This window comes from Mesoplodon mirus (genome assembly GCF_964341445.2).
Source record: "Mesoplodon mirus genome assembly, chromosome: 4".
Taxonomy (NCBI): Eukaryota; Metazoa; Chordata; class Mammalia; order Artiodactyla; family Ziphiidae; genus Mesoplodon; species Mesoplodon mirus.
In genome coordinates this window covers 142,959,956-142,981,108 of record NC_138979.1, presented here as the reverse complement: position 1 = coordinate 142,981,108, position 21,153 = coordinate 142,959,956, and the positions used below count along the sequence as shown (strand labels likewise).

Here is a 21,153-nt window from a genome sequence, read left to right as displayed (position 1 = left end):
TATATGGATACTGATTCAAACTATGATATGAGACAACCAGACATTTGAACACTGGATATCTGATGATACTAAGGAATTTAAGGGGGGTGAGATAGATAGATAGATAGATAGATTTTTTTTTAAAGAGTCCTTATCTTTTAAAGACGCACTAGACTCCAAATGAAATGATACCTGGGATTTGCTTGAAAATAATCCAGGAGGAAGAAGAGGGGGAATAAATGAAACAAAATTAGGCATGATTTGATTACTGTCAAAGCTGGGTGATAGGTACATGGGGCTTTACTAATGCATTTCATCTACTTTTATGTGATTAAAATTTTCCATAACAAGTTAGAAGGCAAATACTTGCAAGATGCAAATATTTTTATGTAAATGAAAACCAAGTCATTTAAAAATGATACCACATATAACTTGAACATATCTGGGTTTTAGATGACATAAAGGAATCTTATGATACTAAGATGGAGAGTAAAATTCAGAAGCTAGGTGTCAGATAAATCTGTTAATTTTATTAGGTAGGATAATGGTATTGTGGTTATGGGGGAAAATGCATTTTTTAAAGACACATATTGATGTATTTAGGTCCAAAATGACATGATATCTAGAATTTGCTTTAAAAAATTTAATTGGGACAAGAATAAACAAGTATGGCAAAATATTGAAACTAACTGGTACGTATATAGGGGCTCAGTGACTCTACCTTTGTGTGTGTTTCCGTTTTAAAACGTAAATAATATGATTATAATAACAGTAACAATAATAGATTCTAAGAACTTCCTCCACTATGTGAGAGAAGGAAAAAAAAAAAGATAAATAACCCAAACTAAAACATCTTAGTTCAGATAAGGGTCAAGTTTGGGGGGAGGAGGGCAAGAACCACCACACAAGACTTTTACTGGGACTTCCCTGGTGGCGCAGTGGTTAAGAATCCACCTGCCGGGCTTCCTTGGTGGCACAGTGGTTAAGAATCTGCCTGCCAATGCAATGGACACGGGTTCAGGAACCCGTGGGCCGGGAAGATCCCACATGCCACGGAGCAACTAAGCCCATGCGCCACAACTACTGAGCCTGAGCTCTAGAGCCCACGTGAGCCCACAACTGAGCCCACGTGTCACAACTACTGAAGCCTGCGCGCCTAGAGCCGGTGTTCCGAAACAAGAGAAGCCATCGCAATGAGAAGCCTGTGTACCACAACAAAGAGTAGCCCCCGCTCGCTGCAGCTAGAGAAAGCCCACACACAGCAACGAAGACCCAAAGCAGCCAAAAAAAAAAAAAAAAAAAAAATCACCTGAATTTTACAAATAGCAGAGAGTATGGTAAGGAAAATCTCACAGTGTTCCACCATAATTGGGGGAACACTCGAAGCAAAGAAAAAAAAATTTTTTTTCAAGAATTATTTCCTCCTGCCAGTCTTGCCCTAGATATCCATTTATAAAGAAACTTTCAGTGTTTCTCAGGTTTAAGAAGTAGGATTGTCAGTGAATGTTTTGTATGGAAACAAAGCTTCCTAACACCCTGAGCACATATGATTCTGATTGTACATAGAGTTTCTGGGCGTGAAAATGGTATTTTTTCATTGCTAGTTTTCTGGCTGTGCTCCAAAACTACTTTTATCAAGTTATCTTGAGTGAGATCCTTTTTTGGAGGGAAGATGAGGACCTTTGAAAGACTTATGAAAACATTTGCCCATATACATCTCAGCACTTCAAGTAATGATACCAATGATACCACTTTGAGGTTCTAAAGAGAAAAACACAATCTAAAATTACCTAATCCTGCCAAAATTTCTGCTGTGGGCAATCACCACCATAATTGTTATTACTGGAAGGGAGAAAAAGAAATTAACACTTTCTGAGATTTTACTAAATGCCACTATTTAATATGCATTTTTAACTAAGTCCTCTTAACAACCTAATAGATAGGTACTATTATTGTCCAAAAATTACAAATGAGAATAGTGGGGCACTGAAAGGTTAAGTAACTTGTTAAGTAGCTTCCTATAACTAAGTAGCAGAACCAGACTTGAACCCAAACAGTCTGGTTCCAACATCTGGGCTACTCTCTGCTATACTACTCTGTAGCCTAACTTTTCACCCTGAAGCGCAGGAAAGGTGACCACTTGAACATTCTAGACCCTAGAGATCATTGACCCCCTTCACATTCCTGGTTACCTTTGAGATTTTACATTATTAAAAAAACAAAATAAACAAAGGAAACTAACAAAACAAAAAAACTCTGGCAGGTCCTTCTTTAATGAAATTAAATAGTCTGGAGAGAATTAACGGCAGCTATTACATTAGAACCACTGACCAAGGCTAATAGGGTCCCCTAACTGCCCACCCTAATGCAAAGTTCACCAGCTGACGAACCCTGTCTAGATAGAGATCCCAATCAGTTTCATATTGCTTCATTCTTCCATTTTATTGGTTAAATCAGAATCAAACATCTGTAACATGAAAGAGACAAGGAAACAAAAAATTAAAGAAATGTGACAAAGGAATAAACAATTCATAAAACAAAACAGAACTTGTGAAAAGCTCTCTAACTGAGATCCTCAGAAAGGCAAGATGTTGCATTCATAAAGCAAGACAGGAAGCTGTGAAAAGGCAAAAGAGTACAAGAAAAGACTCTTGAAAAAAAAATTTTTTTAAGGCAGTATAGGGCTTCCCTGGTGGGGCGCAGTGGTTGAGAATCTGCCTGCTAATGCAGGGGACATGGGTTCGAGCCCTGGTCTGGGAGGGTCCCACATGCCGCGGAGCAACTAGGCCCATGAGCCACAACTACTGAGCCTGCACGTCTGGAGCCTGTGCTCCGCAACAAGAGAGGCAGCGATAGTGAGAGGCCTGTGCACCGCGATGAAGAGTGGCCCCCGCTTGCCACAACTAAAGAAAGCCCTTGCACAGAAACGAAGACCCAACACAGCAAAAATAAATTAATTAATAAACTCCTACCCCCAATATCTTCTTTAAAAAAAAAAAGGCAGTATAAGGTTTCATATGGTGGAAACAAAACCTAGAAAGTAGAAACAGGAAACAGAGACAAGAAATTAACCGAACGACACACAGCATCAGTCCAGGAGGTCAGTATTTAACTAACAAAAATTCCAGAATTAAAAGGAAAAAAAACTTGAAGAGAGGAAATTTTCAGAGAAATATAAATTTTCTACAACTAAAAGATTTAATAAACTAATAGATTTATAGAGTCTTCCAATTAATAGGGGGCACTCAGTGCTCAAATGAATAGAGACCCACACCAAGTTATATCACTGGGAAATTTCAGACAACAAAGACAAAAAAGCCTCCAGAGAAATGGCAGCTCATCTGCAAAGGAACAAGAATCAAACTGGCCTTCTCCCACGGCAATAGAAATAAAACCAAAAATAAACAAATGGCACCTAATCAAACTTACAAGTTTTTATACAGCAAAGGAAACCATAAATAAAACAAAAAGACAACCTACGGACTGGAGAAAATACTTGCAAATGATGCAACTGACAAGGGCTTAATTTCCAAAAATACAAACAGCTCACACAACTCAATAACAACCAAACAACCCAATCGAAAAATGGGCAGAAGGGCTTCCCTGGTGGTGCAGTGGTTAAGAATCCACCTGCCAAAGTAGGGGACATGGGTTCGAGCCCTGGTCCTGGAAGATCCCACATACCGCGAAGCAACTAAGCCCGTGTGCCACAACTACTGAGCCTGCTCTCTAGAGCCTATGAGCCACAACTACTGAGCCCGGGAGCCATAACTACTGAAGCCTGCACACCTACAGCCTGTTCTCTGCAACAAGAAGCCACCGCAATGAGAAGCCCATGCACCGCAACGAAGAGTAGCCCCCACCTCGCCGCAACTAGAGAAAGCCCATGCACAGCATCAAAGACCCAACACAGCCAAAAATAAATAAAATAAAATAAAATTAATTAATTAAAAAAAAGAAAAATGGACAGAAGGCCTAAATAGACATTTCTCAAAAAAAGACTTATAGATGGCCAACAAGCACATGAAAAGATGCTCATGATTGCTAATTATTAGAGAAATGCAAATCAAAACTACAATGAGGTTCCACCTCACACCGGTTAGAAAGGCCATCACTAAAAAGTCTACAAATAACAAATGCTGGAGAGGGTGTGGAGAAAAGGGAACACCCCGTGCACTGTTGGTGAGAATGTGCAGCCACTATGGAAAACAGTATGGAGGTTCCTCAAAAAACTAAAAATAGAGTTGCCATATGATCCAGCAATTCCACTCCTGGGCATATATCCAGACAAAACTATAATTTGAAAAGATACATGCACCCCAATGTTAACAGCAGCACTATTTAGAATAGCCAAGACATGGAAACAACCTAAATGCCCATCAACAGAGGAATGGATAAAGAAGATATAGGATGTGTGTGTGTCTACACACACACACACACACACACACACACACGCACACACACACACACATACAATGAAATATTACTCAGCCATTAAAAAGAATGAAATATGAAATAATGCCATTTGCAGCAACGTGGATGGACCTAGGGACTTCCCTGGCAGTCCAGTGGTTAAGACTCTGCACTCCCACTTCCCGGGGCGTGGGTTTGATCCCTGGTCGGGGAACTAAGATCTCGCATGCTGCATGGCGTGGGCAAAAAAAAAAAGGATGGACCTAGAGATTATCATAATAAGTGAAGTAAGTCAGACAGAGAAAGACAAATACCATATGATATCAGTTTGAGGTGGAATCTAAAAAAAAAAATGATACAAATGAACTTATTTACATAACAGAAACAGACTCACAGACATAGAAAACAAACCTATGGTTACCAAAGGGGAAAGGTGGGGGGGGAGGGATAAATTAGGAGTTTGGGATGAACATACACGCACTACTATATATAAAATAATCAACAAGGACCTACTGCATAGCACAGGGAACTCTACTCAACATTCTGTGATAACCTAGATGGGAAAAGAATCTGAGAAAGAATGGATATATGTATATGTAAAACTGAATCACTTTGCTGTACACCTGAAACTAACATAGCATTGTAAATAAACTATACTCCAATATAAAATAAAAATTAAATTAAAAAAAAGAGAAAGACGGATACCATATGATATCACTATATGTGGAATTTAAAATGACACAAACGAGCTTATCTACAAAACAGAAACCAACTCGCAGACATAGAGAACAGACTTGTGGTTGCCAAGGATGGGGGAGAGGTTGGGAATTTGTGATTAGCAAACTATTATATATAGAATGGATAGACAACAAGGTCCTACTGTATAGCACAGGGAACTATATTCAATACCCTTGGATAAACCATAATGGAAAAGAATATGAAAAAGAATGTACAGATAGGTATAACTGAATCATTTTGCTGTACAGCAGAAATTAACACAACACTGTAAATCAACTATATTTCAATAAAATAAATTTTTTAAAAAAGAATCAAATTGAACTAAGACTTATCAATATTGAAGAATACTAGTGAATAATGAAGCAATGCCTTTGAAGTTCTGACAGAAAATTATGTTCAACCTAGAATTCTACTCCCAGCCACACTAACATTCCATTTTAAGAATAAAATAAAAACATTTTCAGACAAGGAATTACTCAATATTTACCTCCCACACATCTTACCTTAGTATGTACCCCAGCAAAACAAGGCAATAAACCAAGGAAGATGACTCTCTGCGAAATGAGCATAATGAAGGCAAGTCACAGGATGTTCACTGAGCAGCAGTTCTAAATAAAACAGATTAGAGCAGAAGATACAGGACATCAAGAGAGGGGTAACTATGAAAAAGGGAGATACCAGAAATTTCATTCTATCTTATAGAAAATGAAAAACTTAAGGTCAGTTATAAAAGCTAACAACACCCCCCTTCCAAAAAACTACAACAGAGAACTCTGATGTGGAGAGGTCATGGCACCCTGTTTTATCTTTGTAGAACTACCTTCTCCCGACCCCAACGCATGTGCTTCAAATGGGGCGGACTCCACACCCATCTCCATCTGGGCATGTGACCAGGCTCTGACTATTCTAATCTATTCTCTCCACCTTGCCATAGCAACTGGTTCAGAAATAAGCACAGAGCTGAGAATCCGTGCTGGTGGGGGAGAGAGGTGAAGTAGGAGGTTACTGAAAATAAAGCCAAAGGAGGAAAGCACACAGATACAGTGAGAGACCAATTCTTCAAAGTAACATTTGAGCACATGGATCCAATCCTACTCTATCCCCCTGGACTCTCAGTTCTGGAAACCAATTTCCTTTCTCACTTAAGTTCTAACTGGACTGGTTTTCTTTTTTTTTTTTTTTTTTTTTTTTTGCGGTATGCGGGCCTCTCACTGCTGTGGCCTCCCCCACCGCGGAGCACAGGCTCCGGACGCGCAGGCCCAGCGGCCATGGCTCACGGGCCCAGCCGCTCCGCGGCACATGGGATCCTCCCAGACCGGGGCACGAACCCGTATCCCCTGCATCGGCAGGCGGACTCTCAACCACTGCGCCACCAGGGAGGCCCTGGACTGGTTTTCTAACACTTATAATAAGGATCCCTAACCAAAACACTCGTCTTTCAAAGCCAGAAGTCAAAACATACCACCTATTGTTAATGAAATAAAAATAAACGTATAGTATTTACTAAGGTGACCAGAGCTAAAAATGATGATATATAACTATTTCAAAAAGAAGGTAGGGAATGGGGTAGTGGTGTTGGGATATAATTCTTCATGGGTCTCTATGTCTTGCAAGCGAGGCGCGGTCTGCTCTTTGTTCTGGAATATGATCTCAAGGATGTTCATATATCAAACCACCTTAGAAGACAGAAACTCTTCTTCCAGAGCGAAGAGCCAGCATACCACTGTCTCCCTCTGGAGCAGAGCAGGCATGCTTACTGCCCATTATAAAATATTTGCAACCCCTAAACTCAGAGTTTTCTCCAGTAACAAAAACTCATTATGTGAACAGGTGTTATCTGGTCCTCCCCTCAGTGCCCTGTGGGAACTGTGGCTCAGGATACTGGCACAAATGAATCTTGATACCCTAGCTACTGCTACTGCTGTGAGTAATAAACTCTACTTCATCTCTGACTCTGCCTCCTACCAGAATAGGAGTCTTCACCTTCCACCAGCACCCATGAAACTGTGGCAGGCTAATTTGTTAGCTTCAGGTAGAGTAAACTCTCAGATCCTTTCTAATTCCTTTTTTTTTTTTTTTTTTTTTTGGCTGCATTTGGTCTTTGTTGCTGCATGCGGGCTTTCTCTAGTTGTGGTGAGTAGGGGCTACTCTTCGCTGCGTTGCGCAGGCTTCTCATCACAGTGGCTTCTCTTTTTGCGGAGCACAGGCCCCAGGTGCAGGCTTCAGTAGTTGCAGCACACGGTGTCAGTAGCTGTGCCTTAGAGCACAGGCTCAGTAGTTGTGGCGCATGAGCTCAGTAGTTGTGGCATAGGGCTTAGATGTTCTGCAGCATGTGGGATCTTCCTGGACCAGGAATCGAACCAGTGTCCCCTGCACTGGCAGGCGGATTCTTTTTTTTTTTAATTAATTTATTTTATTTTATTTATTTATTTATTTTTTGTCTGCTCTGGGTCTTCATTGCTGCACGCGGGCTTTTCCCTGGTTGCAGCGAGTGGGAGCTACTCTTCGTTGTGGTGCACCAGGGAAGTTCCCTTTGTAATTCTTGACAGGTGGTAAATGGGAGCTAAATCTTGACTATCACTCCAGAAAGTCAATAGATAATGCTTAAAATGGACAAATCAAGAAATGGAAGTAGGGCTTCCATGGTGGCGCAGTGGTTAAGAATCCGCCTGCCAATGCAGGGAACACAGGTTCGAGCCCTGGGCCAGGAAGATCCCACATGCCGCAGAGCAACTAAGCCCGTGCGCCACAACTACTGAAGCCCGTGCGCCACAACTACTGAAGCCCGCGTGCCACAACTACTGAAGCCCATGTGCCTAGAGCCCATGCTCCGCAACAAGAGAAGCCACCACAATAAGAAGCCTGCTCACCACAATGAAGAGTAACCCCTGCTCACCACAACTAGAGAAAGCCCATGAGCAGCAATGAAGACCCAACGCAGCCAAAATTAATTAATTAATTAATTAATTTTTTAAAAGAAATGGAAGTAAAAGCACATTAATATGGGGGATTATCACTAAAAGAATCAAATAGAGAAACAATTGAAGTAGTTCCCTCAGGAAAGGAACTGGGAGGCATAGGACAAGAGGATTACTGTTCTCACCATAAACTCTTCTGAACCATTATTTTCCCCCATCATGCATTTGAGAAAGAAGCCTTTCTTGGCTCCTTTAAAGGGGAAAAAAAGAAGTGTACAAGAAAAAAATCTTTTCAGTACTTTCATCCCACTAAAGTTGAATGGTAGCATCAAGAAAAGTACCTAATGAAGTGTGATGCTCTCATCACAGTTCTGGAAGCCTAAAAGGGAAACGGTCTCACCAATGACCATCGCAAGCCAGAAAACAGTCTTAATGTATCTCCAAAAAAGTATGTCACATTTTGCTTTGGAGAAGTTTTGTTCAATAAAATGATTCTACTAGCTATGTACACAATAGTGTCTTACAACTTCTATGGAAAGCACATTACTGGCTTCAGCATATAAATATGTATCCTTAAGCATAATTTCTTGCAATTATAGATTCTAGGCTACCCTTAAATCACTAGTGTTTTAAAAGTGAATTAAAATTAATTTATGGGAACAAAGAAGAAATATTCTTATGGCAAAGGGAATAAAATATGCCATCTTACAAGAAAAAAAAGATAGACAAACAGTTAATTAAGGTTCAAAGAGTAATTCACATTAAAGAATCAGAATTTTCTAATCAAAATTTGAAATTACAAATTATTTTGTATGGTAGGTAGTGGATGACTATTTTCATTTAGTATAATTTTATACAAATTACAGGGAAGTTTTTTCTTAAAAATCCAGAACAGCAAAGCCTACCCACTGTCTATCCCTCTACTCCTCCACTAAATGATCCTCACTATACAGCCACATTATAACTTTTGCCCTCCTGCTGAATCTAATTTTTAGGGAAAATGAAGGAAGAGCATACAAGTTCTGCCCCAGAGATAAGCTAAAATGTTCTTGAGCTAAACTATAAGTCTAAGTAAAATAGGATCTGGTTAGGAGCTAGCTCTGGTTTTATTTAAAATACACTTTATTTAAATCAGCATTGCTTAACTTTAACCTAACATTACTGCTTCAATCACAGTGGTCTCAGTCAATCTACTTAACTCTTGAGAAGCTGGAGCAAATAAAAGATCTCTCTGAAGTTTCACTAAGGTGTTGCTAATTTCTTTTTCACTTCTAGGTGCTCTTCACTAGGAAGGCTTTTTGTGTAGTGAAGTTCCTCAATAGTCAGACTGCGTGGGTTTGAAATACAGCTCCAACACACTGCCTAGGCAAGCTGCATAACCTCTAAGACTCAGTTTTCTTTTTTTTTTCTTTTTGAATTTCTTTTTCTCCTTTTTTATTTTTATTTATTTATTTATTTATTTTGCGGTACGCGAGCCTGTCACTGTTGTGGCCTCTCCCGTTGCGGAGCACAAGCTCCAGACGTGCAGGCTCAGCGGCCATGGCTCACGGACCCCTAGCCGCTCCGCGGCATGTGGGATCCTCCCGGACCGGGGCATGAACCCGTGTCCCCTGCATCGGCAGGCAGACTCTCAACCACTGCGCCACCAGGGAAGCCCTCTTTTTGAATTTTATTTTATTTATTTATTTATATAGCAGGTTAAGACTCAGTTTTCTGCAAGAAAAAAGGGACACAAATACTTTCCTCATACAGTTGTTATCAAGATTTTTTTTTTAAAATACACATAAAATGTTTGGCATAAGACCTAGTCAAAAGAAATAAAGAGGGCTTCCCTGATGGCGCAGTGGTTGAGAGTCCGCCTGCCGATGCAGGGGATGCGGGTTCGTGCCCCGGTCCGGGAAGATCCTACATGCCGCGGAGCGGCTGGGCCCGTGAGCCATGGCCGCTGAGCCTGCACGTCTGGAACCTGTGCTCCGCAACGGGAGAGGCCACAACAGTGAGAGGCCCGCGTACCACAAAAAAAAAAAAAAAAAAAAGCATACAAATGACAAATTTCTTAAAAACTGAGTAATTATACTGAGGTTCATTAATGAAGGCTTGACTTTTTCCAAAGGGGGAAAAAACAGATCTGCTATCTGCCAAGAACATTAAACTGAAATCTTCAAAAGTGGCACTGTATTACCTTAGTAAACCAGTAACACTAATATTCTTTACAAGTAGAAAGGTGAGAAGTTATGCTCATTGTTTTTGAAAAATTGGAAAGGGAAAAGGTAAAGATTAATTTCCTCCTAACTTCTCCTGAACTATCAATTTGGAGGAAAGAAAAATGGACCAAATTAATTTCATATAATATTCTCAAAGAATATGAAATAAACAGCATAAACACAAGGATAGGGGTTACTCAGATTCAATTCTAACAAATTATTACTTGATTCTACAGGAAACAAAGATCAGTAATTGTCAGACCAGTCTTTAAGGGACTTACTCAAAAAGCCAAAATCTTAAGAATTCCATTGGACTATAAACTGTGGTCAAGAGGTAACATGTATCTAAATCAGAGCCATTTAACAAGAGAAGACTCACAGGTGTTTGGTAAAAAAATGCCTGGAAACACTGAGAACACATGAAAAGACCTTTAATAAAATGAAACCATAATATTTATGTAACCCAACAAATGAGTTGGCAAGCAAATTTTAACCTCCAAAATTAATCGTATCTTTTAAAGAGGCATAGTACCCTTCTTTCCATGTCCCCTAAAAAGGGAAAATCCATGACATTTTAATAAAGGAACAATTCTTTAAAAAGGCTTTAGAACTCCTCATTCTCTACTAAAATAGAACAATTAAAATTCAAGCAGAATAGGGAATTCCCTGGCCATCCAGTGATTAGAACTCCGCGTTTCCACTGCAGGGGGCATGGGTTCCATCCCTGGTCGGGGAACTAAGATCCTTCAAGCTGCATGGCACAGCCAAAAAAAAAAAAAAAAAAAATTCAAGCAGTATAGACAAGATAGTCAAGGTTGATTCACAAAATAAAACAAGGTAACAACTACAGTAAGAATCAAGTAACTTTTTGGTAATATACACAAAAATATTAGGTAACTGATAACATTTGTAATACAGAGGCTAAGCCCCTAGATGAAATAAAGAAGAGAGGAAATAATTCATTTGTTAGATTCAGAAACAAAATAATAACTAACATGGCTAAAGTTCTCACTTAAATTCCAAGGCCATGAAATTTTTAAACATCAGTAGTTTTAAAATGTGTTATACTGTCATTTTTAAGTGCAAAAATATGTTGTACTATATAGTCTTAAAATATATGCAACTAGAATGTAAAACTATGTTTTAATATACAACCTCCTACTAATACAAACAAAAATGTGGATTTTCCAGAAAAGTTAGTATTTATCTGGACTTTAATAATCAATTCTATTAATGATACGGCAGGGGAACCCACAAGGTGTTAAGATAAACAATAAAAAGACAAAAGAATAAATTCTTAAATTTAAGACTGGTACTTGCCAAAGAATACATAGATCTGTAAATAGTGCTAAGAGAAAAAGTGACAGAAGTTAACTAATGCACTGAGCATAATGCCTGGAGTATAAAACATGCTACCCTTTTTTTCAGTAAATGAATAAATACACAGGCCTTGAAATTCCACAAGTTAAAAATGGTGGTATATAACCATTTTATCATGCTAACTACATAGCATGTTAAATAAAACATAGGCAAAGAAAATGTCAAATGAAAGACAGGATACCTAAAGCATAAAGCTATAGACCTTCTATGGACTTTTCAGGATCCATTTTCACAGTCCTTGCAGTATCCCAAATAAGCTTGACTATTGTGATGATGGTATAGCTCTTCAACTAGAATACAGCCTGAACCAGAGAAATCTAACCTCAAGGGCTGAAGTGGTGTGTAGAAAGTACCTAGAACCTCCAGAGAACAATCCTGATGACTGAACTTGAAATCAAATCTCTTGCCCTACTTTGGAAACAAGCTTGCCTCTCCTGGATTCTGGACAATAGACCAAATGTGTCCTTTGAGACTTCCTTACCAAACTCAAATTTCATCTTCAGAGACTCCAGCTTAATCAATAATTCCCTACAGTAGTTCCAAGAGTGATTTCAGAGCTTCAGATAGACTATTTTTATATTATTATTTAAAATACATTATTTTTTAATTTTTTAATTTTCAAGAAGCAAATGAACACTTTAATACACAAAGTCCTATAATGAATCTGCTAGAAGGTGTCTAAGTTAAACAGAAAAATGGAAAAAAAAAATTTTTTTAATTTAAAGGTACAAATTTAAATAGCCCAGGTATGTCCTTAAGGGGAAAAAGCTAAGCCTTCAATTATGTGTCTACAATTTGGGGATATAAGATATGAAAGCTTAGAATTTAGTAGAAGAGGGGAGACTAATACATGTGAAACAAAGAGTAATAAATAACGGTATACAATGAAGTTTTAAAGTGCTAAGTGGCTAAGTACTCAATTTGGGATGTCTATAAACTCAGATGAGGGGGGAAATTATCTTTACTTTCAGTAACCTCCAACTGAAATTTAGCATTTCCTTCTATTGGGAATTCAGTCAGACCACAATAATATTAACAATATCTGCCACTGTCAGTGGTAGAAATCGTAGATATTTTCCTATCACACAATCATAAGTTGCAGACACCTCCAAACAGTGACAATGTTAATCATTACTTGGAAATTATTAGACCCACGCTAAATCTTATTATTTAATACAGAAGCACGTTACTATCTCATAATTTAAAAAAATATTTTGGTAACTGTATTTTAATGTAACTGGTTTTCTTTGTAATCCTATGTAATTTAAAAATACTACTCAGGGGGCTGGGCTTCCCTGGTGGCGCAGTGGTTGAGAGTCCGCCTGCCGATGCAGGGGACGTGGGTTCGTGCCCCAGTCCGGGAAGATCCCACATGCCGTGGAGCGGCTGGGCCCATGAGCCATGCATGGCCACTGAGCCTGCGCGTCTGGAGCCTGTGCTCCGCAACGGGAGAGGCCACAACAGTGAGAGGCCCATGTACCGCAAAAAAAAACAAAAAAACAAAAACCTTCTCAGAAGACGGGTCCTATAGGCTTCAGACTGCCAAAGGTGTCTATGGAGCAAAAACTGTCAAGAGCTCTGCCCTACAGCTTCTATAGAAGCACTCTCCTTCCCCACCTCTGGATTTGATGGCATAAGGACGCAGAGCTTGAGGTGCTGACAAACACACTGTAACCACAAAGGGACAACACCATGGAAGCAGAGCTTATTAAATAAAGGAAATGAGAAGATGTGAGATTCTGACCACCTAAGTACAAGTGGATCAAGCTTCATCTTTGGTCTTTTTAGTTCTACAAGCCAGTAAATTTGACTTGGTTTTCTGTTATACTCACTACACGCAACATCTAAATGGTACAGCTGATTGCAATAGTTTCTATCTCAGGAAACCAAAGCAATACCCATTTCTTGGCATAGCAACAGCAAAATTACAAAAGGATTCACTTTACCACCATTAGGGAATCTGGGGAAAATGAGTTTAGTTTTTCACAAACTGATTGTGCTGAAGACTCGCTCAATACTCACTCCAATCCACTCTCACATGGACTTCCTATTTTACAGAGGCTGTATAGCTAAAAACTACATTTTCCAGATGCCTTTGAAGCTAAGGTTTCACGTAAGACCTAAGTGTGGCCAAGCAGCCCACTTAAGATATAGAGAGCAGAAAGTAACATGTAATGATGTTCCTGCCCAAGGAAGTTAAAATTTCTGCCACATATGGTGGCCCGTAATGGCAGTAGCTCCCTTATCAGGCAAGTTCTACAGTGTCTCTGTGGTGTTTGTTCTAGAAGTTCAGTCTAATCTGTTCATTCAGCCTACTCAACATTTACCTCTTTCTTAATAAATCCCATTTGCTACAACTACTTAGAGCAAATGCTCTTGCTACAGATTCTTAAAAAATAAATACAAAGTAAACATGGATGTAAAAAAAAGCAGCATCTGTGTGATGAATCTGGAGATTGGGATTGACATATATACACTAATATGTATAAAATGGATAACTAATTAAGAACCTGCTGTATAATAAATAAATAAATAAAATTCAAAAAATTTTTAAAAAAAAGCAGTATCCTATTGGCAGTTAGAAATCTAACAAGAGTTAACAGCTTATGGATACAGATATAGGCTTGACCTGGAAAGCATTATAACTGAGAAGCCCTAAGAGCTAAGGGCCAGATTACAAGGAGCACAACAAAGAGTCAAGAACAGAGCTTTAGACAGGCTCAAGATATAGAGAACAAACTAGTGGTTACCAATTGGGGGTGGGGGAGTAAGAGGTGTAAACTATTAGGTATAAAATGAGCTACAAGGATATATTGTACAACGTGGGGAATATAGCCAATATTTTATAATAACTATAAATGGACTATAACCTTTAAAAATGGTTACAGGTTACATGGTAACAGGTTACACCTGTTAACGTATAATATTGTACAGCAACTATACTTCAATTAAAAAAAAAAAAAAAGAAGAGAACAGAGTTTTAGATAGTTTGGATCTGGAAGAGAAAGAATGGCCAGCCAAGCTGATAAATCAGAAGAAATCAGAGATAGGCAAAGAACTGAGAGGAGAGAATTCAAAAAATGAACATGTCTTCTGTACAACTAAATACCAAAGATGACAAATGGGCTAAGAATTTAACTAAAAGATCCGTTTTTCACATTACTTCCTTTCTCAAAGATTGTCCTGAGTAAAAAATAATGCTCAAACTCCCTCCATAATTGGGTCCCTTGTCTGCTACTGCAGCTTCATAACTTTGTCTTTTTCTTTGTTTTTTTAATACCATACTTTTAATCAGTCTTTTTAAATTAAATAAATAAATAAAACCTCTTCTCCAGATCCCAAAATAAAAGTCCAATCCAAGGCCCACACCTAGGAAGCTTTGTCTGGCAGTCCCAGTTGCCTCCTCTGAATTCATGTAACATTTATTTATCAGACACCTAATTAAAATCCAAACTAAATTATAAGCTTACAGAGAGCAGGGGCTATGTTCTTCATTTCTTTATATTCTGAACACCCAGCATAATGCCACTCAAATGTACTGCTAACAGCTAGGCCCTTTCAACAGGTAGTTTCAGAAGGGTGGAAGTAAGATTGCAGGAGATTAAAAATTTAATTAAATTGACTTGGAAGGTGAACAAAGAAACCTTCCGTAGAAATGGTAATGTTCTATATCTTGACAGGGTTATCGGTTAAATAGATGTATGAACTTGTCCAAACTAAGGAACAAGTTAAACTATTTGTTTACTTATTTAATAAGTAAACAAATAGTTCATGATAGGCATGCAAAAGTATTTACTGGTAAAGTATACTTACTTTGAAATACAACCAAAATATAAGATGGATTGATAAATACATAGAGAGAGGGTAGAATGGATGGATAGATAGATAAGCAAATACAGCAAAATAAGAATTACAGAATCTACATTGTGGATATTTAGATATTCATATTCAATGTATAAACACTTCTTGCAACTCTTCTCTGATTGAAATTTTCATGATAAAATGTTAGGGGAAAAAAGCAGAGTGGAAATAATGTGAGGCTCACATTATTTCAGAAGTTTGTCAATTAAAGGATTGACCTTAGAGAAGAAAAGGAAGGTATATATACATGCCTCTGAGAGAGGGATGTCTGGATTGTTCCTCTTCTACCTCAAGTCTTAGACTGCCTATACAGACTAGTTCTGGCCTTGAGTGCTTGCTCTTGCCTGAAAAAAAATGCTCACTCACTAAGCTCCCTTCATTCTAGCACAATCCAAACCTGTGGAGCCTGACCCCTTTGTCTGCCTTGGGCTATGATAATCTGTTCCCTATTCTTTTTACCTGAGCTTCTAATACCTACTTAACTGACCTTTAGACAAAACCTCTGGCCAATCTGCATAACATAAATGGTTCATCCTCTTGGTCCAATTCTTGCCCTTCAGACCCATGGCCCCCATGGCAACGGAATGTTAAAACAAAGGTCACACAGTCCCTGGCTGAGGACCTGGCAGAGGTACTCAAAACATGTTTGTTAGATGAATAAAACCCATGCCTGATAATAATATAATACACACATAAATAGAGCTTAGTTTCACATTTAAATCTACATTGTGCTGAGGTTTGAAAATGTGTGTGCTAAGTTTCTGGAGTTGAACATTTAAAAAGGGAAGATCTGGAGCCTCTTCTGTGAAGAGCAAACCAGAAGACAGAGCTGGAAACGGAAGGTTGACAAACTCTTTCAACTGACATTAAGAAACACCTACATTTAAATTATTAATGCTTTTCCCAGATAATACAGTACATTCATCAGCTTCAAAGTGCCATAAACATGAACTACAGGGGGAAAGATAAATTATGCAACAGTAAGAATTGATAGGAATTCAATTTCCAATGACCTAAATGCACTTGGGAGTTAATTTGCTATTTGTTACTGTAGCTTCCAAAGGACTGCAGATTATGCACTTGCTGAATTTTGCCTTTGTCACACATGACCTAACAAGGAAGGCATTCATTCTACCATAGTAGCTTCTCTCAAGTATCTGGTTCTAAACAGCTGCAAATTTTGGAAGATAACACTGAATGATGTTTCTAACCATTAGTAAGTTCTCTCCCCAACAAATATGAAAACAAGATTAAGGTTTACTAGAGTATCAAAACTGTGCAAATTAAACTGGCTGAGCATAAAGTTATTAGAAAATAAAGTAGAGGACACGGGTTTGTGCCCCGGTCCGGGAGGATCCCACATGCCGCGGAGCAGCTGGGTGCGTGAGCCGTGGCCGCTGAGCCTGCGCATCCGGAGCCTGTGCTCCGCGACGGGAGAGGCCACAACAGTGAGAGGCCCACGTACCGCAAAAAAAAAAAAAGAAAGAAAGTAGACAATTTGTACAAGAATTTGAATTCTAGATGTTAATAGAATTGATCCAATAAACATATCCTAAAGAATTTCTAAAATACAACACTTTCATTGTTCACATTTGCCTTTATCTGTCAGAAAGATGCTATATCACTAATGACTGGCTGATATAGTCCCTTAAATGCTATAACTGGATAAAATGACAAAATATTTCAAAATAATACAGATCTCAAATAAATTTCCATTTATAAGAAGTAGAAGCTGCTTCCTAGACCCAAAACTGCTAGGCCTGGGTGAAAAATAACCTGCCAAAAGTAGAAACAAACTGTAAAAATGTTTCAGAGTGTTATGTGTTATGGCTGGTGAAACGGTTATACAACTATACAAAGAAGCTGAGTTTTTTACACCTGCCATTGTTCCCAGGTCATATCAGAATACATGAAGACATTTATTCTCCACCTATCAACTCATTTTTTTAAATAAATTTATTTATTTTATTTATTTATTTTTTGGCTGTGTTGCGTCTTCGTTGCTGCACACGGGCTTTCTCTAGTTGCGGCAAGCTGGAGCTACTCTTCGTTGCAGTGCAAGGGCTTCTCACTGTGGTGGCTTCTCTCTTCTCTCATTGTGGAGCACGGGTTCTAGGCACGCGGGCTTCAGTAGTTGTGGCACACGGGCTCAGCAGTTGTGGTACACAGGCTTAGTGGCTCCAGGGCATGTGGGATCTTCCTGGACCAGAGATCAAACCCATGTCCCCTGCATTGGCAGGTGGATTCTCAACCACTGCGCCACTAGGGAAGCCCCTATCAACTCATTTTTCATTAAAAAAAATCATAACTGCTAAACACCACAGAGGAGGAAAAAATGTACTGCCAAGGAGAAGCTATTTTATTATCAGCATTTATATGTCTTTCAACTCACATGTAGTTTGACTTTCACCATATACCCTAGTACATTTAATTTACACAGATCCACGTAGCCTCCCCCAGAAAGGCTCCCTGGAAAAGACACATGCAAGTGTTCTCTCTGTACCTCCTTCAACTTCATTACATAATATCTTGTCATGATCCTTTGATTTTAAAGAGTAGGTTGATTAACACCCTCAAAATCAGCAATTTCATGTTAATTTGGTACTTATGTCTTGAAGATCCAAAAACCCAAATTTTGTCTTTAGAGCCTTAACACTGTCACCACACGATTCCTAATTTCTTAAAATAAATATATATATATAATAATTTTCAAGTACTGCACAAAATGCTATAGAATTTCCAAAGTACAGTGAGCATTAAAATGAGATTTACAGGAACACCTTGTTTTGTAAACTTCCAGTCAAATCTAATGGTAATTAACAAGGGTAAATTTTTGCTTTCATTTTCTACAAAAATGCACTAACAGAGCATGACTTCCACCAGCATGTTGATGCAGAATCTAGACAGACAATACCTTATCAATCACCTTTAAAGAGCAAATGAGAGAAGGAAGTATTAACAACAAAAAAACCCTAACATTACAAGTCAAGGTCAGTGGGGACGGGCTGAGGACTCCTATCCAAGCTTCCTGCTGAAGACACTAAATTGTAATTATGCTTCAATTTTAAGCCATCTACCTCTCAAACTAGATCCTATTTAAATAATTTTACAGAGAGGAAAAATGATGAGCAAAAGTACTGATATGCTGCAATACCTGAAGAGAGTCATTAATGGCAGGTGACTAGCTTCTCTTCTGGCCTGATCTCTTTCGGAAGAAAAGCAATATTCATAGGCAGGGCACTTTTTTAAATTCTGTAGTTTCATATTTGAAAGCATTACAGACGAAATATTAGTTACTTGTCCAGCCAAGCAGTCCTGGTATATGTTATTATACTGTTACAGCCCAGTCTTACTAAGAAAACAAGGAAAATCCTTGTTGTTGAGCTATAAGCATAGGAAACCCTCAATTATCCATGGACAGGGACAACCTGGATAAATTAAATCCCCAGGTAATTATTATTTAAGAAGAATGTTGGATTAATTCAGAACTCCTCCTCCCCTCTTTACAAAAGAAAAACTTGACTTAAAATCCCCTCTCTCTTCCAGACCACTAACAAAAAAAGCAAATAGGCAGATAAATGATTTTTAAATTGTCTAGCAGAAAAGAGTAAGGCAAATAATTATCAGCACTCGAATTGGTTCTGTTTTTTCCAGCAATTCCGATCACAAGCCATCAAACTATGAGTTTAGCTTTCTCAAATGCATTTACATTAAACACCCACCCATCCACCCCCCCCCAAAAAAAACCCCTCCTGATTGAGATTTTCCTAAATCAAATGGGTCTTATTGAACTGTACTAACAATGTTCGAAATGGAAGTTAAAGAACTTAACAACTATTACATTAAAATTGTAAAATGCTGATATCGAACAACTTTCGATTCAAAATCTCTGCGATGCTAGACGTTGACAGAAGCTTTAACTTCCTTTTTCTCCCCTCCGGGTCCTCCTGGCCCTTCCGCGTGTCAAGCTACCCGCCGGGGTCTGCAGTGACATCACAGCCCATCTCTTGGAAACCCCTGACGTCACAGACACGCTGAACCACAGCACTCTGACTTCATCGGGACTGGGGCGGAACCGCAGTCGACTTGCGCCAGCCCGGAGGCTAGAGAAGCTTCCGAGCCTCGGTCCTGCCAGGTCCCCGAAGAAGGTTAAGGACAGGCGCCAGCTCACCTGCGCTGGTACGGGGAAGGACGGAGCGGTCGAGCCCCGGCGGGCGCGACAGGGCGAGGCTACCCCCACCCAGGGCCCGATTTCCTCACCGGCCGCCGGTCCCGGGGGTGGGAGAGCCGACCTGGAGCCTCCCCACGGCCTATCCCGGATCTCCTCCGCTTCAGCCCTGGTCCGGGACCCCACTCCCGCCCGCCGGCCTGCCCGACCCTCCGTGCCCCGCGGGGGCGCTCAGCGCCCGGCCCGTGTGCGGGCAGAGGACGCCCCCGACGAGGTGCGGGCCGCCGGGTCCCTGCCCCAGACCGAGCCCCGGACCGGCGGTAGGCGCCCCCGCCCCCACCCGCCCGGCGCCCCGAGAGCGCAGGCGGCCGGCGGGAGGGGGCGGGGAGCGGCCACGGTGGCCGCCGCCAGACCCCGACCGCGCCGCTCTCGCGCCACGCCCCACCCCGGCCCAGACCCACCTGCGCTCCTGCCCCGGCCGGGGCCTGGCCCGGGGCTGCACACCGCGATACAGCGGCGGCGGCAGTTGGCCTGGCTCGCTCCCCACCGCTGAGGCGGACCGAGCGCCAAGCGCGGCGCGGCGGAGCCCAACGCTCGCCCCGAAACCCATTTGTTTGGCTAAAACGGCGTGACGTCACGCGCCGGCCCAATCGACGGCTGGCCAGGGGAGGGGCCGCGGAGCCAGGGAGTCGCAGCGCCCCTGCCGGGATTCTGCGGCACTTCGGACGCTGGGGGTGCGAAGAGTGGGGGACTTAAAAAAGGGAGAACCGGGTGAGGCATCTTCGGGCCCCCAAGTGGTGAAGAGTGAAAGCTCGAGTAAGACCTACAGAGAAAGGAATCAACCCCTCAGGCTAGCCAGAATGGTAGTAACAACAGTGTTCAACAGCCAATAGACATGACAAGTCTACTAATAATACTCATGGGTGGATGTGGAGCTATAAAAGGTGTTAGATTACTGTTAGATAACTTAGTAGACTTGGATTCAAATTTTGCTTCTGCTACTGGGAAGGCTGGGCTTCAGAGTTCTCATTTGTAAAATGAAGGGTTGAAAGAGTCCTTTATGTTATTCTTTTCTATGCAAATCATGGCAGGAATATCTACCAGCAAGCTGATAAACTTTGAGGTTGACAGTCTCAAAATGTGATCTTTAGAAGTTTAAGAGATTGTAAATGATTACTATAAGAAGTTTTTAGTATTTTACTTAATACTTTCAAATCAGAGTGCCAGTGAGGACCCTTTTACACTCAGCCTTTAAAATGCTAATTGCTTTCACTGTAAAAATAATTTTAACTACATCATAAAACATGAGGACAATAAAGAAAAAAAAATCCTTCACTCTAATACAGTCACTCAGCATTCAGCTTATTTGCTTTTAGACCTTTTGTCTCATGCATATTTATTTTACAGTGTTGTGATCATAGTGTACACAAAATTTTGGATCCTGGTGGGTTTTGGGTTTTTTTGGTTTTGGGGGGGGGTTTCTTCCATAACT

The 21,153-nt window shown here is 40.2% G+C and overlaps 1 protein-coding gene across 5 annotated transcripts in view; it reads right to left on the bottom strand.

Moving 5' to 3' along the window:
* Positions 1 to 20,270, bottom strand: part of FBXO34 (F-box protein 34) — a 78,561-nt gene extending 58,291 nt beyond the window's left edge. For 3 of the 5 annotated variants that reach the window (XR_014293672.1, XM_082616951.1, XM_082616950.1), the window contains exons 1-2: positions 20,123 to 20,211; positions 5,634 to 5,738 (exon numbers count right to left, since the gene is read on the bottom strand). The gene's annotated coding sequence lies outside the window, so the exon portion shown is untranslated. Of the gene's footprint in view, positions 1 to 5,633; positions 5,739 to 20,122 lie in introns of all 5 variants that reach the window. The other 2 variants (XM_082616952.1, XM_082616949.1) reach the window with 2 other exon arrangements.
* Between the last annotated feature and the right edge of the window lie 883 nt (positions 20,271 to 21,153).